The sequence below is a fragment of the Stegodyphus dumicola genome, chromosome 5 (genome assembly GCF_044657685.1).
Source record: "Stegodyphus dumicola isolate Sdum_Otavi_A_Nest chromosome 5, ASM4465768v1".
NCBI classification, from domain to species: Eukaryota; Metazoa; Arthropoda; class Arachnida; order Araneae; family Eresidae; genus Stegodyphus; species Stegodyphus dumicola.
The window spans coordinates 172,042,736-172,069,620 of record NC_140772.1 but is presented as its reverse complement, the minus strand read 5'-3'; positions in this window follow the sequence as shown (position 1 = coordinate 172,069,620).

Below are 26,885 nucleotides of genomic sequence, written 5' to 3'. Positions count from 1 at the left end.
CATTGCACATTTGGTGCTAAGGAAACGGAAACAAAATCATTTAATGTAGTTAAACTTAAAGCATAGAGATGATCCAAATTTACATATAGAAATTGAAGCCCTAGAGACAGAACATATCTCGGGTACAATTTACCGACTCCCGATAAAAATATTGAGAAACAATTTAGACGTTTAAAAAATATACAACTAGCGGACTGTTAGGAATTTAAACAATAAAGAAATATCAATACTAATAGGTGCAGATTACTATTATGATATTGTCACTGGTCGAATTACACGCCTAAACAAAACTCTGGTTGCAGTTGAAACAATATTTGGGTGGTGTTTGCAAGGCCGAAACACGAACTTAAATGAAACGTTTACAATGAGTGTTATGGTAAACGAATCCAATATTTCCGATCAACTCAAGGAATTTTGGGATTTAGAGAATTTGGGTATCGAGGCAGAAGTAGCTGACATAGAACCCACTGAGAAAGATATAATGAGTGAATTTGAATCCGGAATCACATATCAAAATAAGCGATACAAAGCGAAATTGCCTTGGAAACCAAATATGAAGACATTATTAGAAAATAACGAGCAGATAGCAATGAAAAGATTTTTGAAATTGAAATCATCTTTTAAAAATGACCCACCCTTATTCTGTGAATATAACACTGTTCTAAAGAACTATCTTTCGGAGAATATTATTGAACCTGTTCCAGTTGATGAAGTAAATTTACACCAAAGTACATTTTATCTACCTCATCGAGCTGTAATACGTACGGATAGGACTACAAGTAAATTACGCATTGTGTTTTATGCTTGGGCGCATGCAAAAGGTCAGTTATCTTTGAACAATTGCTTATACACGGTACTTAATTTTATGCCTATCCTATTTCTTCTTTTGATTAGATTTAGAACGAATCCGATAGCATTTGTTGCAGATATTAAGATGGCTTTTCTCCAGATTGAAATAGATGAAAGTGAACGAAACTACACCAGATTCTTTTGAGAAGAAGATCCACGAACTGATGATGAAAACAGGAAATTGGAAACTTTTCGGATGACAAGGATGCTATTTGGGGTAAGATCTAGCCCGTTCCTCCTTGCAGCCACAATCAAACATCACTTGAAAGGATATGTAGATATATTTTCTCTGACTTCTAAACATCTTAATGAATCATTGTACGTCGACGATTTTATTTGTGGGCAAGTCACTGTTCAACAGGCTCTAAAGACTTGTAAAGAGAGTGTAGACATTCTAAAAGAGGCAAGCATGGACCTTCGAATGTGGAGAACCAATTCTCCTGAGCTAAGTAAAGAATTAAAAAATTTAAACTTCAATGTAGATTAGGGTGAAGAGTCTCTAGATACAAAATTGATAGCTTCAAAAGTATTGGGAATTGGTTAGGATGAACAAACTGACACGTTTGTTTTTTTGATACCATAAATCTGGAAACATTTCTTTTAAAAAGGAAAAACACAAAAAGACACTTACTACAAGCGACAGGTCGACTTTTCGATCCAATAGGTTTTACAGGACCATATAACTATTAGAGCTAAGTACTTGATGCAAGAAATTTGGTGTTTAGGGTTAGACTGGGATGAAAAATTGCCCAAACAGTTAGAAATTGCTTGAAATAAGTGGTGAGATGAGACCCAAGATGTAAAGGAAATAATTATTCCCCGATATCATTTTCAAAATTCTTTGCCCAGTCCTGCAATCACAATTCAATTACATTGTTTTTCAGATGCATCTAAGAAAGCTTATGGTACTGTTGCGTACTTACGCATAGAATTAAAGAGTGGAAATATAATTTCTAGATTTGTAGCATCAAAGGGCAGGGTAGCTCCGTTAAAAACCCTTTCCATTCCTAGATTGGAACTCATGGGTGCACTTTTGTCTTCAAGATTGAGCAATAAAATCGTAACTGCGTTAAGTTTTCCAGCTACTCGATATTTTTGGACAGATTCCTCAATAGTTTATTACTGGATCAAAGGTGATCCAAATAGGCATAAGGTGTTCGTGAAGAATAGAATAAAAGAAATACAAAAATATCTGAACGTATTTCTTGACAAAAATGAGGTAGTGAGAGTAGGAGGAAGACTGGAGTATTCTAAGTTTTCTGAATTTCAGAAACATCAGATACTCTTGCCAAAGGCTCATCATTTCACTAATTTAGTTATTGAATATTATCATAGAAAATCCTTGCATTCCGGCGTACAGACTACATTATCTTTAATAAGACAGTTATATTGGATACCGTCTGGTCAAGATCGAGTTAGAAGAGTAATAAATAAGTGCATAACTTAATTTAGAACGAAGAATCAAACGGTAAGCCAGATGATGGGTAATCTACTTAGGGACAGAGTCGTACCTTCTAGACCTTTCGAGAATGTCCGATTAGATTTCGCAGGACCTATAATCACGAAACCTAATTTAAAAAGGTCAAAGGTGTCTTTAAAGTCTTATATTTATTTGTTTATTATTTATCTGTTTTTGCACTAAAGCAGTGCATTTAGAAGTCGTTTCTGAGTTAACAACAGAAGCATTTCTAGCCTGTTTATGACGATTTATTGCCAGAAGATCCAAACCAGCCGTAATCTGGAGCGATAACGCCACGAATTTCAAAGGTGTGAGAAATATTCTTAACGTATATAATGATATTTGCAAATCTAACCCAATTCAAGGATTTAGTGCAGAAGAAGGCATCCAGTGGAAATTTATCCCGCCAGCTTCTCCTCACTTTGGCGGGCTGTGGGAAGCACACATAAAATCAGTGAAACGGATTTTGTTAAGAGTAGCAAAATCAGCTATCATGAATTTTGAACAGTTAACTACTTTAGTTACTCAGATAGAACCAGTCCTGAATTCCCGCCCATTATCACCGCTTTCTTCCGATCCAAATGACTTACAGCCTTTAAATCACTTTTAACTAACTTTGACTTCAGCCGGGACATTTTTTGACAGGAAATGCTATGTTATCCTTTCCTGAACCACATACTGCTTCGGATTCTGTTTCTTTTCATTCCAGGTGGAAACTAGTTCAGAGACTCCAAGCTAAATTTTGGAATCGGTGGCATTCCGAGTATCTAAATCAAGTACAGAATCGTGCCAAATGGAGCATTTCGCAGCCAAACGTGCAGATTGGTCAACCAGTACTGCTGAAGGACTCCAACCCCAATCCTTTGCATTGGCCATTGGGTCGCATCCAGCAAGTGTATCCTGGTACTGATGGTCTGGTCAGAGTAGTTGAAGTCAAGATCTCTACAGGTGTTCTTCGAGCCATCAACAAAGTTATCCCATTACCATTTAAAGACTGAATGAAAACTTGAAAAACTTTTATTTTATATTTAATAGTTTACCAATTTAATATTTAGTTTATTGTAATTTTAGTGACTTTAACCCTTAGCCTGTCGAGTGATTTTCTGCGAATCCCTTTAAAACTGTCGCTAGTTTTGGACCGAACTTCCCGTAAAATGTCGCGAAAATAACCCTAAACCTCTGAAAATTGTCAAGCAGTTCTTTTGTTATTTCCCATCCCTCCCAGAATTTTACATCAATGATTCCTAGGTGGCGTTGGTACAGCTGCGAAACTTAAAAGTTTCCTTCCTTTAAACAATCTTATCTCTACATATCTTCTCTACATATAATAAAAGAAAGAGTCTGTCTGTATGTGTGCCTTTCGTTCGCGCTGCGCGTAAGCTAATAGACCCACGGCTACGAAATTTGGTACATAGGTACACTGCTCAAAAAAAAAAAAAAAAAAAAAAAAAAAAAAATGGGACAGTTTTATATCTCCCGATCTACTGGGCCGATTGACAAAATTCAAATTGCGTTCTTCATGTCTCGAAAGCGCGACTTAGGATATATATTAGATTTATATATAGCACTATTCTAACATAGGTATTTTGACACAAAATCGGACTTTTTCTGAAATAACATACCAATTTTTTTACATATTTCGATTCTACGACTCAAATTACGCCTAAATATGAAATTTTGTAAAATTTGGAGCGAAATTTACGGAGAAATTCACAAATTTATGTTGGCACTTTTTTGTCAGTTTGCGCCAAGAATGCTTCACTTGGCGAACTTCTTAATATATGGCAACCTAGTTTCCTTTCCCGTGAGAGGAAAAAAAGTCACCATCGTTCCTTTTTTCCAAATAATATTCTTTATATTATATTTTTAATTATAACTTATTATTTTAAGTAATTTTTTCTTTTTCGAACTTCATTTTAATTGTTTAAGTTGCACTTTTTTTTTTTTTTTTCCCCAGATAACTGTTTTAAAAATTTCTATTTACCTATTCGAACTGCGTAAATAAAGGTGCAGCGTTTATTTTTTTTCAAATAGTTTTCTTTATATATATATTTTTCGTCATAGTTATTATTTTAGGTAATTTTTAAATTTTTATACTTTTAATTGTTTGTGTTGCATTGTCTCTTCAGATAATTGTTTTAAAATTTTCTATTTATTCCTTCGAACTGAGCATTTTAAATATAATTATTAATATCAATTTTCCAGAATTGGATTTTATTTATTTGAACTGCGTTTCTTTCGGAACAATACTTTGTAACCTAGACTACGATGCGTTTGAAAACTTCATACTATATTAAAAGAGAAAATACAGTAAAGCACAGTTTTACACGCCTTTCAATGTTCCGTTCATAAAAGATATATATAAATAAGAGAGATCTATAACCGACATTTTAACTTAGGATGACTTGCATACACTGCTTTAAACAGTTTTATCATTGTGTCCATTGCTTTACACAATTTTATCCTACATTTGGTTTCTTAAAATGTTATTCATATTTTAGTCAAATATTTTATTTTTGAAATCGCAAGAATCAAATATCATAAGATTGAAAAGTTTTAAATTAAAAAAAAAATACAAATACTAAATTTTACGAAAAAATTTATTTTTCTTCTCTTTTTCTTTAAGCATTCTGAAAGTATATTAAAAAGTATCCAACTTTTCGAAACATTTTGGTATTTCTGACAATCAGTTTAAATAAAGTTATCGCCTTCCATTTCATAAAGGCCCACAAACGGCCGAGGGGTAAAGTCGCTGAACACTGGTAGTTCACTCCGGGGTTCGAATCCCGGTAAACGAGCTGGTAACATGGGCGTTTTCGTGGATTTCCTCATGTGTACCGCGTATGACAGCTGGTTTCCCTTAGAAAGTTCTTCACGAAGTATTTCGTCAGAGCTTTTATCAGTCTTTAGAGGCTAAAAATTTTGAAGGTATGAGATGAAAGGAAAGACTGGTTTCATCAAAAGGTTTTGGTTTATTTAATTATGACAAAGCACACAACGGCTATCTGCCTAAGGGGAGGGATGCCTTCGTGGAGGACTTTCTAAGGGAAACTGGCTCGCATACACGTTACACATGGGGAAAACCACGAAAACGCCAATGCAGCCAGCCCGTTCGCGGGATTCGAACCTCGGACCGAACTACCAGTGTTCAGCGACTTTACCGCTCGGCCGCAGTTTCATCAGGAGGGGAAAAAAACATCTTTAGGTGACATCCACATACATCACTGGATAAACTCCTGAATCTTCAAATAATTCGACTGAGAAAATCATGGGATTCTCCATTTATGGTACCATATGATGTTCTATAACGTAATTTACACAACTCCTAAATTCTTTGAAGTATCCTGAAAGTATATTCGAAAGTGTCCAACTTTTTGAAACATCTTGGTATGTCTGACAGCCAAATTTCCCTGCAAATTTTTGCTTACTTTTCTCCCTAATTTTCTTCTTTCCTTCTACAGTTATTTTCAGTGCTCACACAAGAAAATTAAGATTTTTCGACTGCTAGACTTCCATAAATTTTGCATTCTTGTCAATTTTTTAAAATATCAATTATATAAATTGCGCTTCAGCTAAAGACAGCTTTTCATTTTCTAGTCATTTTAACTATAAATAAAGTTTAAAGCGAAGTCCAAAGGATAAATATTTTAATTAAAAGATTTTTGCTAAATGACAAAGAAATAAAACAGTCCAGCAGGGTTTATTCTGTACCACCGAGTGACCCGATTCTTATATCGGCTGAAACAATCTAAATCATATTAAAGACCATGTTTTTTTATACAATCTATAAGAAAGAAAAATTAGCTTTTCGAGAGAAAAATTAGCTTCTTAAAACATTCTTTCTAAGAGGATTAATATAAAAGATTATATTTATATATACATTTTTAAAGCTGGGACTTGTACCAAACTGTCAATCATTTAAAGCTTTAAAATCTTTAATCTTTTAAAAACTTTAATCTTTTAAAGCTTTTTTACATGGTGGTTATAATTAAAGTTTCAATTTGAAATGGTCATAAAAGGAAAACTACCGGACCAAATGTTATCAAACCTGGGAATCGTGTAAAGGAGGTTATGAGAATTTATTTTCCGCGGAAAAAAAAAAAAGAGTTCAAAAACTCACCCCCAGGGGAAAAATGGCGCTGTATACAATATTGTTAAATGAAATAAGACACGAAAACATCTGTTTAAAATGTGTTTAATATTTTCCGAAACGTGTTACAAAGCATGTTCAATGTAGCGTCCAGCATTTTCCGAAAGCAAGTTAAATCCTGTTACTGCATTCTCAACAGCTGCTCTTAGCATATCAGAAGGAATGTTACGGACATGTCAGTGTACCACATTTTTCATTTCTGCCAAATTGTTTAGATTATCACCATAAACAGTGCTTTTGAGATAACCCCATAGCCAAAAGTCACAGAGGATGAGGTCTGGTGGGAAGTGGGGAAGTGTCGGCCTATAAGACGTTCATTCGTGAAATGTTGCCTAAGTAACTGTGCAATACATGTGTGGTGGGGCCCAGCCCTGCATAAAAATCCTAGTATCTAAAATGCCACGTTAGTGCAGTCCGTGTATCACGAAATATTTTAACATTGACTCTAAGCGAAGTGCAATCACAGTGATCCAGCTGTCGACTTCTTTTCAGAGAAAAATGGTTCAGTTATGAAACCAGACGGTGTGGAATGACTGCTATGCAATCGAATGCAGTAAGAGAATGCAATGGAACTAGGTAGATAACATGAGGGATTTCTTTGGCACAAATCGATTAAAAGCGTTTTGAATCTTCATGTTTTAGGGCCGAATTCAGGCTTCAAAAATTACAAATTAGCGATCTGTAAGAAAACGATTTCCAGATTGTACGCACTTGTGCGAGTGATTTGCGATCTCACACATTCTAATCGCTAATTCGTGGTTTTCACGGACGAATTTCTCACTTACACGGATGGCGGACTCGACTTTTATCGAACTTAACGCTTTTAAATGGTAATTTGCCTACTTCAAAGTTTCTTAAGGGTATACAACATATTAAACCCGTGTAACAAAAGGTTAAGTTAGATTCCGACCATTATTTCATTTAACAATATTGCATACAGCGCCATTTCCCCCTGGTGGTGAGGTTTCGAACTTCCTTTTTTTCGCGGAAAATAAATTCCCATGACCTTCTTTACACCATTACCAAGTTTGATAACATTTGATCCAGTAGTTTTCCTTTCATGACCGTTTCAATGTGGAACTTTAATTATAAGCACTCTGTATATTATTAAATTTTAATTTGAAGCTATGCGTTATACGTATACCAAGCGTAAATTTTTCGCTTTTATGGAAAATAAAGAATCGAAGCAAATATACTTAGGATAATGGACCAAAACTGAAAAAATTTTCCCTCCCTCCGAAAATAAAATATCTAAACTCCGAACTTGAATTTATTGAGTTATCGAAATATTAAATTTGACTTATCTTCTAAGTCCTAGTACCGACAACAATTCCGTCAAAAATTCCGAATTACTTAAGCTAAAGTAAAAGATTTAGTATATATTCACTGTATGTTAATCAAGTAATCAGAGTGTAATAAAAATAGATTATAGAATGTACGCGGATGCAACTTTTTGTCTGTCTGCACAACATGTAATGGAAGAGAAGGCTTGTAGAGATCTGTTTTTGACATGCCTCTAAAAGTAGATGTCATACTCCTTTTGTCTCTTCAATGTCAAAAAAACTTTCCTTTGAGAGGCAACTTTAGTTTTTGGGAAAGAAAAAAAAATCACAAGAAGACAAATTTGAAGAACATGCAGGACGATTGAGTACACATACTTATTTTCGGAACACAAGCGGTTCTCTGACTGGTTATTGAATAATGAAAAGATGCACTGCTATGCAATACAAAGTACTTTTTTGGGGGGGGGAATACGTTTTCTGACTGAAAACGTAAGATTAAATGTCATCTGCTTAATTCACAGCCATTTACAAGTCAACTACTCGGGCAATTGCAGAATCGTTTTGATCCTAAGCTTGTAAGACAAACCTAATATCACTGGATTTAAACATTTCTTTAATCTTCCGAGAACGTTCTTTCTTTACCTCATATTCCAAGAATATTAAGTGAATACAATTATTGCAAAAGAAATTGAATATTCATTTGCACTACGGCTTGGTAGTTTACTAACGAGTTAACAAAACTTAAATTCTCCTTTTTGTGTCTAAGAATACAGCAATATTTTAAATATTTACAAATAAAATATTAAATTGGAGATTTAATTGGAGCCTCACCAGTTGCCTAGCATTTGAAGATTGTTAAATACTAATTGTTTGTTGCGAAGTCTAACCCAGCCTGCATGGTTGGTTTTCGTAGTTTTCTAGGTTCTCTTTACAAAGGTTCTCTATGAAAGCATCTTAATCAAATAGCTCCCATGTTCTTTCTATGTTCAAATACCCAACTAACCTAGTTTAAGCGCCATTTCCAAGTGAAGTTACTAGTGAAACCCGAATACTCATTAAAAATCATGTAGCTTGCCAATCGGGAGTAACATGAAAGATACGGCGCCAATAATTGAATTACTGTTACGGTACGCTGTTTCTAAACTTAGATGGTCATTCCTTAATTAAATAGCCCACCAGCGGCCGAGCGGTAAAGACGCTGATCACTGGTAGTTCGGTTCGAGGTTCGAATCCCGCGAACGGGCTGGTTGCATGGGTGTTTTCGTGGTTTTCCCCATATGTAACGTGGATACGAGCCAATTTCCCTTAGAAAGTCCTCCACGAAGACATCCTTCATTTTACGCAGATAGCCCTCGTGTGCTTTGCCATAATTAAATAATCCAATCCAATCCTTAATTAAATATAATTGATTTGTAACTTCTACTAGAACTGACGTTAAGAATTGAAGTGCAAATAAATAATATCGTGTGCAATCTTGATTAACATAAAATTAAAAATATTTGCATTCAGACAGAAAGTTTTTTGAAATATTTGCAATTACTTTATAAGAAGGATTTATTAATAACCGTAATGATTACTTATTATATTACTGATGATTAGAATTCAGTTCTTGACAATTACATTCTAAATTAGAATTTTAAGAATTATTAGAATTTTAAATTAGAATATTGAAATTACGCTACGCACAAAAGTACATTTTAGGATAAAAAATGAGTTGATTTTTTATGTTTTAAAACTTCTTGAATTCATTTAATAAACATCATATCCTCGTTGTTAATTGAATTCAGAATGTTGGGTGTCGTTTATATAATTATTCTTACTTGTCCACAGAATGTGCTGACTTATCCAGCGATTAAGCAGCTGCAGATCATTTCTACTTCCATTAATTCAGTCTCTAGAGAATTGTATGTTTATATCATAATTTAATTTTTATAAAAATGATTATTCTAAATCTTATGTTTCTATAAAAATATACTGTGCTTTAAAAATATGGATGATAGTACCAGCCGCTCTTTCAGCCACTTCAAAAGCATCAGTTTGTTTAGAAATAAATTGTGCAGTTAATGTCATAAAATTCAAATAAACATCAAACGAAAATTCTCAGTTTTAGACAATTCGATTTAAACGAAGTAAAGTAGCAGACGATAAAACGCCGAAGGTAAAAATTTACTCTTACAAAAATTTACACTTATTAAAAAAAAAAAAAAAAAAAAAAAAAAAAAAAAAAAAAAAAAAATAGAGAGAAATTAAAAAAAATATTAAAAAATTTATTTAAAAAAATAGCTTTTCATATAGTATTAATAAATATTCATTACGCATCATTGAGGAAAAAATGTTATATAATTAATTCTCCGTAAAATTTTACTTGAAATTTAAGGTTAAAAATAGCTGTGGCAATATAGTGTAACAAAAATCCATAGACCACATTTGGCGTTATTATCGCTCAAAAAAAAAGATGCCAAATTTCAAAACGCGAAAATATGTAAATTTGTGTATATCTTAGAAAATTTTGAATAAAAAAGTCTAATTTTTTGCAGATATGCTTAAAAATATACCTACTTTAAGATGATGGTAAAATGTTTATAGGTTATAATTCAAAATTTTTTTCGAAAAATTTATAAAAATTATTTAAAAATAGAAATTTAAAAACTAAAACACAAAAAATGGGTAAATTTTATTTGGAATGAACCTAAATTTCGAAATGTGAGAGAAAAAATCAAAAAAGTTTAATAAAAAAAGAGCTATAAATAAATATTTGCCAAATTCAATTAACATTGAGGAGTTAAAATTTTGAGAGATAATATTTTAAAACCTACTCGTACGATTTTTACAAAACTTGGTATTCTGGCATAATTTGAGTCATAGAATCGAAATATGTAAAAAAATTGGTATGTTATTTCAGAAAAAGTCCGATTTTGTGTCAAAATACCTATGTTAGAATAGTGCTATATATAAATCTAATATATATCCTAAGTTGCGCTTTCGAGACATGAAGAACGCAATTTGAATTTCGTGAATCGCACCAGTAGAACGGGAGATATCGCACTGTCCCTTTTTTTTTTTTTTTTTTTTTTGAGCAGTGTACATCTACACAAGAGCCAGTGCACTTCGAAGCGATTTTTTCGAAATTCGAATTCGAATTTTTTATTTCATGTTTTGTGACGAAATCGTGTCATTTTGAAGCGAGATTTTACTCTACACACTCCATTTTTACATCGTCATGAAACGTAGGCACTTAGCTATTTTACGAACTTAAAATAAATTTCATGTTTCAATAAATCGATTAAATACGAATTTATTTAACAAAGGGAGCTTAACACTTTTTCAATGGGATTTTTTCTAAAAAAGTTTATTTTTAAAAATGTACTGTTTATTTTTCTTTGATTTTTGGACACGTTAAACTTTCATCCTTGCGAATGCTTTTACAAAAAGAATTTTGCAAAAATGATAATATTTTGTATTTTTAAAAGATTTTTTAAATGAAGCTTCTGAGTACACTTCTCACATCTCACATCTTTAAAAATGTGATTTTGGCAAGAATTTTCCTGTCTTATTGTTGTTGATAGATTTTTGATGAAATCGCATCATTTTGAATAGTTTCATTCTTTTAGTGGAGATCAGCAGCGGCCGAGCGGTAAAATCGCTGAGCACTGGTAGTTCGGTCCGAGGTTCGAATTCCGCGAACGGCCTGGCTGCATGGGCGTTTTCGTGGTTTTCCCCATGTGTAACGTATGTACTAGCCAGTTTCTCCTAGAAAGTCCTCCACGAAGGCATCCCTCCTCTTAGGCAGATAGCCCTCGGGGCTTTGCTATATTCACACACGCACACATTCTTTTAGAAAGATGGATTTGGCAACAATTTTTCATCGTATTTCTTATGTCACTGTTTTTAAGAGATTGGTATATTCCATTTTCATTTTTATATAAATATAATATATTTTTATTGATTTTTTTTTTTTTTGATAAAGTTGTTCTGTGGAGTAAAATTCTGCGCGGAATTTTATTTTTTTTGAGTTGCTTTCATGTTATTTTTTGCTTATTTCCCCGTTTGTAAGAGATTGAAAAGTTTTGCATGATTTTTGTTCTACGGAAAGTTGGTTAATTTTTTAATTAGGATAATTAATATTTGTATTAAGAGATATAGCTTATTTCATTGTAATTTTTTCCCTTGAAAACATAAGATAAAATTTTTCATTAATTATACTTTGCTTTTCAGAATTTTTTGTTTTTTGCATTCCTTTATTTTATTTATTCTCATTTCACTGTTTTTAAGATATTGAAAAGTTTTGACTGATTTTTTTTAGGAAACAAAAGTTCTTAACCTCCTTTATACCATTTGAGTTCTTAAGATTTTGCAAAGGGAATTTGGTTAATTTATTTATTAGGATAATTAATATTTGTATTAAGGGATATTGCTTATTTCATTGTAATTTTGTTATACGTAATAACTTTTTTTATGAAGTTGTTCTGCAGAGTAAAATCCTTCAGCCATTTTTCCGGTACATTTAAAAGTCAGACGAAGGCTCGCAGCGAAGCTGCTAGTTTTCAAATAAATTGGTTTTAAAATTTACCCGGTTATATTATCAAGTTCAGTGTTTCTCCTTACTTGCTTCGGGAACATTCAAGAACCTGACTCGGAACAGGGAGCTTACTAAAGCTATGTTCAATAACTGTGGGAAGTAGACAAGATACACAGGAAGGGTATACGAAACCCTTTATTTTTCACTCTTTACAATGATTTCCGTACTTCGGAATACAGAGACCAACCACTTGTGGTCTGAACGTAAGAATATAAAAATATTAACTAAACTCTAACTTAACTTTGGAATAATAAACAAGGGCCTACGTGGAAGATTGGCCGTATATTAACAGGAAGCCGTATGTAGTACAGAGAACTGTTAACACTACAATACGTTTAAAATTATTAAGAGGATTAAACCTCTGGCCTGGAAGGCAACCAGCAACCGAGTAAAAACTGCTAAGGCAAGCGGCCTGCTTCTACTAACTCCTTCCTCTCCTTGCTTGGCAAAAAGCCACAACTTAAGTACTTGGCGTTCGCCAGACAAATTTGCATAAATAAGTTAAAGCTTTTAATTCTGACCGGAAGTAGAAAATAAGAAGTGATAGTAAAGATTTAAAATAAAATAAACGTTAGTAAAACTTAAGATCCTTACATACTTCCCGCCAGAGTTAATTAGTTTGAAACTGAGGTCTAAAACGACCTTGTTGAAAACTTTTAGCTCTAGAATCTAACGCGAGGCCAATCTTTTACAAATATTCCTCACTAGAAACTAGAAATTTTTAAAAAAAAATTGTTTTTACATTATCAGCTCCATGCACAATTACTTTTCATCTGTACTGCATCTTAACAGGAGCTTTTAGTTGAAATCTGGTTCCTTCCAGAGATCTGGAAGGAAAACTAGTTTAATGAAATGTTACACAATTAAATGACAAGTCACATGAATATTTATATTTCTCTTAACATTCTTATTTCATTCATGACTTTATTTTAGTTATCTCTCCCCGTGCTCTCTGACATGTGTTGTAAAAGAAAACACCAAACACGAATGTGTTTATGTACAAGTGTTCAACACTACCGCCTGCAAACAAAACACTAACGTGTTAAAATTCAACATAACAAGACCTCGTAACACACCCTATCTTCATCTCTGAACCCTGAGGTACTATTCTGAAAGTGGCTAACTCTGAAGTGTAGCGTCAGAGAGCCTAACTACATTCATTCAACCTTTAACACATATTCACAATACTTTTCTCTCTCTTTTTTTTTTTTTTTTTTTCAGTCACAGGAATAAGTTTAAAATTTTTGGCATTTCTTTCACTTTTACCATATCACAGTATTTCTTAACATTTAAAATAACAGTTCACATTGTATATAAGAACATATTAACATGCCGTTAATTTTACGCATTTTAAAACATACATTAGTAGTACATTGTTAACTTCTATTCTTTTGCAAGCAAGTGCCAATTCTTCTCCATTGAATTACTACATTTCAAAAGTCTTTCAGAATAAAACTTCTTTCTTGCCAGAATCTTTTAAATAAAATTTTATACAATAACTTTTACAATATTCAAGTATTTACACATTCCTATTATACATTAATTTTAGTTTTACTCGCGAGTAATTGAAAAACATAATACCAAAATAGGTAACAACTCATTTCTCGCCTTTTCGGCGATAAAGGTAGACCTCACATGAGGTAAAACGTCTTGAATTCTGCCACTTGCAGTAAGAATGAAAGATTAACTTAAGGTTGCAAAGTAACATAAAGTTTTACTTATCTTTGTGATATTCGGACATTCTTTTTTCTGCCCAGTCCTGGAAGGTAGCAAAGATTAGCGTTTGGTTTATCTTCCTTCTTGTGCGGGCTCGCCCTTCAGTTCCTTCCTCTATGAGCTTTCTTTTCCTTCCAGTTCGGTCACCCTTGAATACCTTCTTTTTCTCCTCTGCTTGTGGTCTTGGCCGTTTGATGGCAGCTGGTCTTGGCGGAACCGGGAAACTTCTTTCGTGTGCCTGCTTGGACCTCGTTGCTGGCCGTTCAAATTTTCCTTGTAACTTTTCGTCCGCCGCTGATGGCCCTTCCGCAGTTCGGCGACATTTGCTGCGGAGAGTCCTGTCGGATGAGTAGATCTTCCGTTTTAGAGCCGGGTTATAGTTGCCGTCATTTCTCCTGGTTCTCTTCACATACGTCGTCCTTCTCCCTTCTTCATTCTGTGGGTGTTCGTAAACTCTCTTTTCTGGACGGTGGAACGGCTTCTTTTTCTTGCTACCTTCAATTTTTCCGCTGGGAAATTTTCTTTTCACTTGCTCCTGCCTCTTAATGGCTTGCCCTTGTACTTGTCGTTTTTCCACCTCTGGAGCTTGTGCCTGCGGTGTCTGCCGTGCCGGATCCTGCAAAAGATCTGAAAATATTTGCATTTTATTACGATCGAAGTAGGGTTTGATTTGATCAATGTTTGCGGAGCAGGTTTCACCATTTCTGGCTTTTAACACTACTACAGCGTGAGTTATTTTTTCTATAACCTATGGTCCTTCAAATCGTGGAAAAAATTTGGCAGTCTTATCTTCTGATGCTGAAGAAAGTGAATGCTTAATTTTTAAAACTTCATCCCCTACTTTATAAGTTACTCCTCGTCGTTTCAAATCATAATAGAGCTTCTGTTTTCTTTGTGCTACTTCCGTATTCTTCTTTGCTTCCTTAATTAGTTTTTCTATATCACCCATTTTAAGTTCTGGGGCTCTTTGTTGCACATAAAATAATTTATCTAACGGCGTTATAATCTTTCTGCCTAGAAATAACTCAGCAGAAGTTTTGCCCGTTGTATCATGTTTTGCGGTCCTAAGGGCGAAAGCAAACTCATTGACATAGTTATCCCAGCTTTTATGAAAATTTTTAACATAACTACGGATAATTTTCACTATATTTTTATTGACCCGTTCCGCTATATTTGATTGCAGCCGATACGGGACCATTTTTAAATGACGTATGCCCAGTTTTTGGCACATGTCTTCAAATATATTACTTACAAATTGAGGACCATTATCCGATATAACTTTTAGGGGCGCCCCGTATTTTAAAATATATTTATTTAAAATAGAATCCGTAACTAATTTCGCGGAGGCTCGTTTTAAGGGAACAATTTCGGTCCATTTACTAAAATGATCAACCATAACAAGGAGATACCGACTTTTATTTAACTGACTTTTTGGGAAAGGGCCCAATAAATCGATGCCAATTATTTCATTTGGAAATTCGGATTTAATACTATTTAGAAATCCGGCCGGAAATTAATATAATTAACTGCTTGACATGTTGGGACTGGACATACGCCCTTGTTAACTTTTGCAGTTCAGGAAAATAGACTGCCTCGCGTACGCGTTGGATAGTTTTCCGAATACCAGCATGAGAAGCTAAAGGGCTGTCATGGAGCTCCTGCAGGATATTTAATCTAAGACTAGCTGGGATAACAGGTCGAAATTCGTTGTTGGAATTCGTAGTTTTTGTATAGAATAATAGACCATCTATTAGTTCGTAATAGGCCGCTATATTTCTTATCGCCACAATATCTTGGTGGCTAAAATTTTCAGGATCCTTCAAATACTCATAAATGCTTCCAAACACAGGATCCTTACCCAGTTCGGTTATTACAGTTTCTCGGGAATTTATTGTACATGCTGTGAGCATTGCCACCTTTACGGTATTGCCTTGTTCATCTATTTTAATTCTTGATAGGGCATCTTCTACGATATTTTCCTTTCCGGGGGTATGCTTGATTACCAGATTATATTCTTGCAGCTTGAGTGCCCATCTTATTAACCTTGGGGATAAATTTTTCCCTGAGTACAATCTAGTTACCCCCGCATGATCAGAGTACACTGTTATCGGCGCCTTTCCAAAATAGACTCGGAACTTTTGCACAGCTAACAGAACTGCAAGTGCCTCTCTCTCGGTCGCGGAATAGTTTCTTTGTGTTTGATTTAAAGTTCGGCTAAAAAATGCCACGGGCTGCTGATTTTGCGAGAGTACCGCTCCTACCGCATAATCCGAAGCATCCGCTGAAATTTCTAAATTCTCATCCTTTTTAGGAAATTTCAACACAGGAGCTTGCGTTAATGCTTGTTTTAATTTTTCGAAAGCACTATTGGCTTCGGCCGTCCACGAGAATCTTGCCTTTTTTCTTTTTAATTTTAACAATGGCTCAGCGATACCCGCAAAATCTTTTATAAAGGACCTATAATATGAACAAAGTCCTAGAAAAGAAGAGAGCTTCTTTGCCGTGTTTGGAGTCGGATACTTTTGTACAACGATTATTTTTGATTCGTCTGTCTCGATTCCTTTTTGAGATATTTTGTAACCTAAATATTCTAATTCAGGGGCTGCAAATTTGCACTTTTCGACATTAACTTTTAGACCGGCCTCATTTAATAAAGAAAACACCTGTCTTAAATCCTGTACATGTTGGTCGAGATTATCACTAGTAATAATGATATCGTCTAAATAGATAAATGTGGACTTTCCAAGAACAGGTCTTAACACAATGTCCATGCATCGCTGAAATGTTGCCGGGGCCCCTGAAAGGCCAAACGGCATACGCAAAAATGCATAAGTGCCAGACTTGGTTATAAAAGCAGTCTTAGGCACGTCCTCAGGCCTAACCCCTAGTTGAAAATAACCAGTCGTTAAGTCTAAAGTCGTCATAAATTTGGTTGATTTTATGTTCCTTAGAATTTCTTCAATGATCGGTAACGGATATACCGGATATTTAGTTATGGAGTTTAATTTACGGTAATCAATAGCGAATCTCCACCTTTTTGGATGCGTCAAAGGATAGTCATTATTTTTCTTACATAAAACCACCGGGCTAGCATAACTACTTGAGATGGGCGTTGTGATCTTTTTACGTAGCATATCGGTGATATGCCATTCTATAATTTTTTCCTTATTCTTATCATACCGGTATGGTTTTTGACGAACTGGTATTGAATTTCCGGTGTCAATACTATGGTTAGTAACCTGAGTAAATCCTGGAATATCACTAAATAATGAAGTAAATTCACTTACCACTTGTCGGATTCTTCCTTGCTCGTCATTAGGGAGGTGGTCAAGTTTTAACATCGGCGGTTCAGCCTTTTCTGCACGAACTTGTTTCATTGTCAGCTTAAGGGACGCTTCATTAAAATCCAGTGTTGCTTGTGCGTCTGAAAGAAAATCTACTCCTAAGATTATATGTGCTTGTAGATTCTTTACTATAAAAAACATCACCTTTACTTGTTCGTCCTTGATACGGATATACAACGGTACTTTACCTATGCACTTACATTTTTCTCCTTGCGCAGCTAACACTGTCGTATTATCCGAATTATATATGCGATATTTACGAAAATACTTCATAAAAAATCTTCTGCCACACAGGAACATTGCGCGCCTGTATCCAGGAGTGCGGTGGCTGGGATATTATTCACCAACACTTCAATCTTCGGAAGAGTCAAATTTTTCACCATTACTGTATTTAACTTGTAGGAAGAGGGGTTTTCTTGGCCTTCGGATTTCCGCACCCTCCCGTCAGCAGAAATCCGTTTTAGTTTAAATCCTTTTTTGTTTCCATGCTTTCCTTCTTTTTCCACTGGCCTTGAGACTTTTTTCCTGGGTTGCTATTGAACTGTCGACGTTCGCCGGCTGTTTTTGAATGCTCGGGTTTCCTTGCCCACTGATTCGCTTTGCTTCCGTAGCCGTGTGCTTGAGTTTGCTGTAGTCTTGGCGTACCAAATTGGTTTCGCTGTTGATATTGGCGTCTTCTTTCGACGTCCGCCGTTCTTTTACTTTCAAACTGGATTGCTAGCTCAAATAACTTTTCCAGTGTAGTCGGATTTCTTAATTCAATAAAGTCTTGCACTTGGGGCAGTAACCTCGGCAAAATCACTTGAATTATTTCAGGATCCGGACGGTTTCCATACAAGAGTTTGAAGACATGAATTTTTCTTAAAATAAAGCTTGAGAGGTTTTCGATTCTTTGTTGATATATACTGAAAAGTTCCGTTTCTAATTTCGCACGATCCCTTACAACAGGGAAGGCTTTTAGTAGGGCAGTCTTGAAATTTTCGTAAGTATAGGTGGGACTTCCTGCTTGACCCAAGAGACTTCTGCCTATACATTTGAACCAGTTAAGCGCTTGGCCCCTCAAAGCGCTGGTAGCTAAGGTAACTTTTTGAAACTCGTGCACGGGGTAGAGCATGAAGTGGTCATCCAATTTTTCCAAAAAACTGGTTACCGGTGAGTTTCCATTAAATGTTGCTTCTGGTTTCATCGAAGCGCGCATGGTCTGGACGATGTAACCAATTCCTTCCAGGGCGGCAGCTGGCATTTCTGGATTCTGAGCCGTTTCTGCAGGCAGCACAGGTTTTTCTTGAAACTCGGCCATGGTTAGTCTTCTTCGTTGGGCGCCACTATCAGGATCAATGTTCCTTCTTACCTTCTTCGGGAACATGCAAGGACCTGACTCGGAACAGAGAGCTTACTAAAGCTATGTTGAAAACTGTGGGAAGTAAACACGATACACAAGAAGGGTATGCAAAACGACTTCCGTACTTCGGAATACACCGACCCGCTACTTGGGGTCAAAACGTAAAAGTATAAAAATAAAACTAAACTCTAATTTAACTTTAGAATAATAAACGTGGAAGATTGGCTTTATAATAACAGGAAGCGTATGTAGTACAGAGAACTGTGAACACTACAATACGTTTAAATTTATCAAGAGGATTAAAACATCTGGCCTGGAAGGCAACAAGCAACTGCGTAACTTCTAAGGTAAGCGGCCTGCTTCGACTCACTGCTTCCTCTCTCTCGCTTGGCAAAAAGCCACAACTTAAATACTTGGCGTTCGCTAGACAAACTTTGCATAAAAACCTTAACTCTTATAATTCTGGCCGGAAGTAGAAAATAAGAAGTGATAGTAAAGATTTAAAATAAAATAAACGTTAGTAAAACTTAAGATCCTTACAAGTGAAACAATATTATTCACAAATTAATTTACTATGCGCAGTAACATTTTAAAATAACAAATTACAATTCAAGAAATAACGTTTGGTTAACAGAAAGCCGTTTGCTTTCGTTTAATACTCTTATGTAGTATCAATAAATGAGATTTCAGTAAAGAATTTACATTTGCTTTAAGAAGCAGCTTATAATAAATAATCAGTTTAAAAGAACTTTAAACTCAGATTAAACGGTAATGTAAACGAAACTTATCTTTTCCGTTGAAATTGTCCACTTGTTGATTCGATGTGCTAGCAGCACGGTATGACAATTTTAATTCCAGAATTGGTTTCCAGAATATTTGATCAGTAGTCCACACCTGAAAAGAAACTGAGCCGATCTCCAGCAACTAAAAGTTAAATTCGGGACTAAAGGATTGTTAAAGCCAAACAGAAATTCTAAACATTTTGTTGCGCCATTTTGGATTCAAATTACCTTGGGCGCCAATGTGATGTAGCCGTTCCTCAATAGACACTAATGCTGGCTAGCTTTAAAAGGATTTATTAACAGAGCACACAGGAACGGTTACAAACAAAAGAAATATACATAAAAATGAAACGCATACCAAATGGAACATCAAACAGTTGAATAACAGAGACATAGTAAACTAACATCATGGCGGCTGGAGTTCGACTGACGTTTTTTCATATCGCCACGAGATGGCGTTTAAATAAAATAGTTCGGTTACAGTTCATGAGTTCATCGCGTGAATAAAATAGTTCAATTACACTTAAATAGGTTTGTTACATCATACACAAAGCTGTGTCTAATGATTACGGCTAATTTTTATATAAAATTTTATAGTATAAAAATTTAGGTTCATTGGTCAGCCATATTTGAAAGAGTACTTGTGTATTATAAGAAAAGAGAGAGAGAAATTTAAGAATAAAAAAATTTACCACGAAGAAATATAAAAATGCAATAGAATACAAAAGAGTACAATACTATTTCATGTTTTGTGGAACATGAATACAGCAGAAACATGTTTCAGCTGTATTCGTTCATCGGAGAAAAACTTTTCATATGAAGCTATTTTTTTTTTCAAATCTTTCACTATGCAAGTAATACAAAAGCAGTATAGGAATTTCTTTTCTTAATACCCAACCGTAGAGCTGAGGGGACGTACAATGATTAACATACAATGGGTGCCTTGAATTATTTTGCTTTACGTGCAGTTTCCTTATATATGTAAAACAAAATAAACTTTCCCCCATTCCAAGATTTCAAGAATTGTAGAGTTGCGTGCCTCCAACCTGCACGCAACAAAGTGGTGACTGCTGAAACTGGGAATTAGACAGAGTCTTGAGAAGGGTTTAAGTCCCTTTTTATTCAATTTTAGAAATTACAAATGCGTGCTCTTGACGCTCACAAACTACGCCGACCCGGCGGTAAAATAAAAATAAGAAACTAAAAGAGATACTAACAAGTCACTAACTACGAGGCTTTCTAAACGTAACTAACATCACCGCGTTTTACAATATCGCTGATAATTCAGCAAACTCTGAATATCACGTTGAAAGATTAACAATTTGCCTAGGCAAGCACACAGGCCGAAACGCGTGGTTCTTCAATTTCTGACTAACTACCTCCGCGCTCGTGAAGTAAGAAAAAACACTTCGAACTCGTTTCCCTTCTATTTAACTCAGAATACTTCCTCTGATAATTTGAATCCTTGCTCGTTCTACTAAAATTTACATACTCTGGCATTGGCAGTTCCAGGGGAAAGTAAGGATTGACAGGAAAGATAGTTTAAACTTAAAATAAATGTCAGTTAAAATAAATATAAACCCTACATTTCCCGCTGCCAGAATTTGGAAAACTTGGAAGCAGGTTCTACAAACGACCTGTTGTAAAGTTTCTACAATTCTGAACTAACTTTTAAGAGCCTCGTTTACATAAAACATCTTATCTCACAAAAGATATACTAAATTTCTGTAGATACTTATTTAAATCTCTCTCCTTACAGCAACTTTTCCTGGACTTCAGCAATCAATCTTGTTCTTTTCCTTCCAGCATCTGGAAGGAATAAGTATCAGTATCTTTCTAAATACATAATAATTTACACTTTCTTGACACTGAATAAGTTTTTGTTTTTGAACGATTTATTTTCCTTAGTTACTGCTTAATTCACATTCATTCAAGTATTCAAACATGAATTTAACTTTACCCTGGCTCTCCACCATGTGTGGTGTCAAACGGGAATATTCGTGTTTTAGTATTGCAACACTTCCCCTAACCACAATGATTTGTTAGAATTCAACGACCAAATAGACACACCTTACTCGATATTCTACAACTCGATGAGCTAGGATTAACATTCTTAAAAATAAAGTGTAGGGGGAGAACCCTACAAAACACATTCATTCTAAATTACCCCTCATTCATCTTTAGACATGCAGGCTTTCGCTCTAAAGCATGATTTTATCTACAGTTTAATACTTAAATTTGAATTCATTGCTTTTGAGCATTTACTTTTAGCATCTAAAATTTTATGCTTCTAGACTAAATTCTACTTTTACATAACTTTGAAGTATTTACGTATATTTACAAAATTCTAATACATATGATCTTTACAATTTACCATAAAATGAATAAGAGAAAAATAAATTTTTACTTTACTCATTCTTCGCCAAGCTGGCGCCACTGAAACTAAAGTTCTTATTAATACAAGAATACGAAGTTATTTTTATCTTCGGCCAAATTTTGGATTTAACATAACAGAATTAGTCTTTCGACCAACAGAAACTGCTTGTTCTTAGATTTTATACTGAAAGAAAATAATACTTTTGCGTTAGCTAAATAAGTAAAACAAAACTAAGTCTCAACCGAGACACATTGACTTTCGTCAAAACATAGAACTTCGTATTTACGCATAACATTTCGGAACAAAAGAAAAAAAAAATTATAGAAGATTTTAACTTATATTTGAGTTTTCGATGATTGGAACTCCGTCATTCTTTTCTGGCAGAACTGTTACCACGTTATAAGTTTCATGGACGTAATACTTCTCCTTAATGACCTCCGAGCGTCGTCCACATTAATTTTTCGGTTTCGTCCTCTGCATGCTGGCCTCTTGGCGTAGTAGTCGTCAGGTTGCTGTCTTTTTCGTTTTTCCCCTGGACGGCTGGTCTTGGCGTCCTCTGGTCTGGAGTCAGTCTTGAATTTCTTCTGTTGTTGCTGGTCTTTTCGTTCCTCCTGCTCTCTTTTTATTTTCCGGAACGGCGCCCTTGTTTGCACCTGACTCTCTGGCCCTGGGAGCGTTCTCCTTGATGTATAATTTCTACTGCGATACGTTGTAGGTGGTGTTTTCCACTTTACCACGGTTTCTTTACGCGGTGGCTTTGCATTCTTATTTTTCTTAAATGCTGGAGTCTGAAAGTTTTCGTTTTTTCTTTTCGGTACCGTCGCCTGGGTGGTAGAAGGGCTAAGTCTCTCTTCAGTTTTCTGCTTCTTGGGTGGTGGAACGGGTGACGTTATTTCTGGACCTTCTACTTCTTTTACGCTTGAGTCCTGCAAGAAACTTTTAAGGATTTCAAAATCATTTTGATTATAGTATTTTTTCACCTGGTCGGGACTTGCTTTACAGATTTCCCCTCTCTCGTTCTTAAGGTACAATACGACTCCTTTGATTTCCTGAATTACATAGGGGCATTCAAATTTTGGAGCTAGCTTTGCAGTAAAATTGTCTGGGGCACTTGATAAAAAAAATTTCCGCTTCAATACTTTATCCCCAACTTTAAAATCTGCTTCACGGCGTTTTCTATCATAATACATTTTTTGCTTATTTCTTGCCGTATCCGAGCTTTTAAGCGCCTGATCAATAAGTTTTTGCACATCTTTCTGTTTAAACTCTTGCTCTCTTTGTTGCACAAAGGATAATTTATCTAAAGGCGTAATTAATTTTCGGCCTAAAAATAATTTTGCTGGGGTTTTTCCCGTAGTATCGTGATTTGCCATTCTTAACGCATAAGCTAATTCATTTATATAGCCATCCCAGCGTTTGTGATGTGTGCTAACGTAACTGCGAATTATTTTTACTATATTTTTATTCACTCTTTCTGCTATGTTTGCCTGTGGTCTATACGGAAACATTTTGATATGGTGTATGCCAAGTCCAATGCATATGTTTTCAAATATTGGACTAATGAATTGTTTTCCGTTATCGCTGTGTGACTTTTATCGGTGCACAGTATTTTAAAATGTATCTGTGTAAGAATGCATCTGCGACTGTTTTGGCTGATGCGCGTTTAAGTGGAACAATTTCTATCCATTTTGAAAAATGATCTACTATTACTAAAAGAAAACGATTTTTATTTAACTCGCTCTGGGGGAAGGGACCAAGGAGATCTATGCCTAAAATTTCATTCGGAAATGTAGCGCGAATGCTATTTAAGTACCCGGCCGGACTGTAATTAATATCATTTATTAACTGACATTGATTGCAAGACCTGACATACGCAGTTACTATTTTGTATAATTGCGGGAAATATACCGCCTCGCGTACCCTTTTTAAAGTCTTTCTGACCCCGAGGTGGCCCGCTGTTTTTTTTTCGTGCAACTCCTTCAAAATGCTTAATCGAAGCCAGGCTGGGATGACTGGTTTGAACTCGAGATTTTGGTTTGTTGTTTTCGTATAAATAATAAATTATCTATTATTTCATAGTTTTCTGCTCTATTTCTTATCGCATCGATATCTGTCTGTTCAGTTTCGGGGTCTTTCAAATATGCATAGATATTTCCAAATTCAGGATCAGCTTTCAGTTCAGCGATAATTGTATCTCTAGAATCTAAAATTTTTGAAGTCAACACAGCGCATTTAAGTTCGTTGCCTTCATCGTCCAGTTTTATACGAGAAAGTTCATCAGCTACATTGTTTTCCTTACCCGGTTTATATTTTATTATTAGATTATATTCTTGGAGTTTTAAAGCCCATCTTATTAACCTGGGCGTTAGGTTTTTGCCCGAGTAAAGTCTACCAACAGCCGCATGATCCGAAAAGACTGTTACTGGCGCTTTGCCGAAGTAAACTCGAAATTTGTGTACACCCATTAATACGGCTAATATTTCTCTCTCTGTAGCTGTATAATTCCTTTGTGTCTGATTCAACGTTTTACTAAAAAATGCCAGAGGATAGCTATTTTGCATAAGAACCGCACCCACAGCATAGTCCGACGCATCTGCTGCAATTTCAAGGTTTTCGTCCTCCTCCGGGAATTTCAAAACAGGGACATTGACAAGCGCTTCTTTTAACCTTTCGAAAGCGGTATTTGCTTCCGCTGTCCACGTGGATTTACTTTTCTTTCTTTTAATTACTAACAAGGATTCAACAATATTAGCAAAATCTTTTATGAATGACCGATAGTAAGAACATAACCCAAGGAAAGAAGAAAGTTTCTTGGCGGTGTTAAGAGGTGGGAAATTCTTGATTGCTTTTATTTTTGAATCTTGAGTTTCTATACCCTTTTGCGAAATTTTATAACCCAGATATTTAAGTTCTTTAGTTGCGAACTTGCATTTTGAGGCGTTAATTGTAAGACCGGCCTCTTTTAATAATTTAAAAACCTCTTCTAAGACTTTAATATGTTGTTCCAACGTACTACTCGTTATAATTATATCATCTAGATAGATTAAAGTCGATTTTCCTAGGACAGGCTTTAGAACAATGTCCATAGCTCTCTGGAATGTTGATGGGGCCCCACACAACTCAAAAGGCATGCGTAAAAATGCATAAGTGCCCGATTTTGTTATAAACGCGGTTTTATGTATGTCTTCGGGTCTCATAGCTATTTGATAGTAGCCAGACGTTAAGTCCAAAGTAGTCATGTATCTTGTAGATTGAATCTTTCTAATAATTTCCTCTATAACCGGCAAAGAGTAAACTGGGAATTTAGTAATACTGTTCAGTTTTCTGTAATCGATAGCAAACCTCCCAGCCCTTTTATCCGAAGGAGGAAACTCGTTCTTTTTCCTACATAGTACGATTGGACTCGAGTACTCACTATTTATGGGCGTTATTATTTTGTTCTTTAACATTTCCTGAATATGTTCTTCGATGATTAGGTCTTTTTGTTTATCATAACTATACGGTTTAGTCCTACAAGGTTTTTCGACAGTTAACTGTATCTCATGCGTAACTATTTGACCGCTACCAGGCCTTTCTGAAAAGAAGTTTGAAAAATTACTCACCACTTGCTGGATGACTTGACTTTCATGGTCATTCAAATGGCTACGATCAACTTGCCGTTGTTCCACAGGTTCCACCACCCTCTGGTCCATCTCCAGCACAATAGAACTGTTCTGAAATTCAATTTTGCCCTCGCGGCCCTTAAAAGCTCCATACCTAAAATAAGAGGATTTTGCAAAATTTTACTACAAAAATTAATACTTTGAGGCTTTCCTCTTTTACCTGTATGTTTAATGATAATTTCCCGATGCAGTGACAGGTTTTTCTTTGCGCCGCTATAATTTCTGTGTTTATGTTTTTAAATAATCGTAACCTATAAAAATTCTTTTTGAAGAATGTTTCGCTCATAAAATTACCTTCTGCTCCTGTATCGATGAGGGCTTCTACTGGTACATCGCCAACCAGGACTTGTATAATTGGTAAATGTGAGTTCTTTACGATGACCGTATTTAAATGTCTTTTTGAGGGTTTTTTTAAAACTTCCGTGGTCTGCACCCTCGCTTTCATAGGCCCCTCTACTCGTTTAAAGCTTTCCTTTCAACTTCCGCCTTCTGGGTACGCGGACGTTTGTTTTCGAATTTCCTTTTTGGGCCTTGACCTTCGAGGTTCGATGAGTTAGCTTGATAGCTCTTTCTCCCATAAGAGCGGTTTGCATTTCTGGTCTGCTCATTTGAAGATTGCCTTCGGGTACTTTGAGAAGACGATGCCCCTCTAGCTTTTTCCGCTATTCTGCTATTTTCAAACTTAACCGCCAATTCGAAGAGTTCCTTCAATGTGCTTGGTTTTCTAATTTCAAAGTAATCTTGAACAGCAGGTAACAATCTTGGTAAGATTATTTCAATAATCTCCGCGTCGGGTTTCTTCCCATACAGCATATCCGTCAACTTAATTTTTCGCAGAATAAAGTCCGTCAACTCTTCTATATTCCGTTGATAGAAACTATATTGTTCGGCTTCTAGCCTTGCTCGATCTTTCACTATTGGGAAGGCCTTTAATAACGATTTTTTGAAATTTTCAAATGTATATGTCTGGCTTCCAAATTCCCCTAATAAAAATTTGCATATATTCTTCCACCATAGCGCAGCCGGTCCTCTTAGTGCAGATGTGGCGATGGCAACTTTTTGTCTTTCAGGCACAGGGTAGAGCTGAAAGTGGTTGTGGAGGTTTTCTAGAAATATCGCGACCGAATTTTTTTCCGTCGAAATTGACGTTTGGCTTGATTGATGCTCTCAAGGTCTGGACCAGGTATCCAAATCCTTCCAATTGGCTTGCCATTTCTTGTTGTTGTCCCGCGGCTTCTATCCGATTTTCGGCCATTTCAGTTCGACAAGTGTTCGGGCGCCAATGTAGAGTTGCGCGCCTCCAACCTGCAAGCAACAAAGTGGTGACTGCTGAAACTGGGAA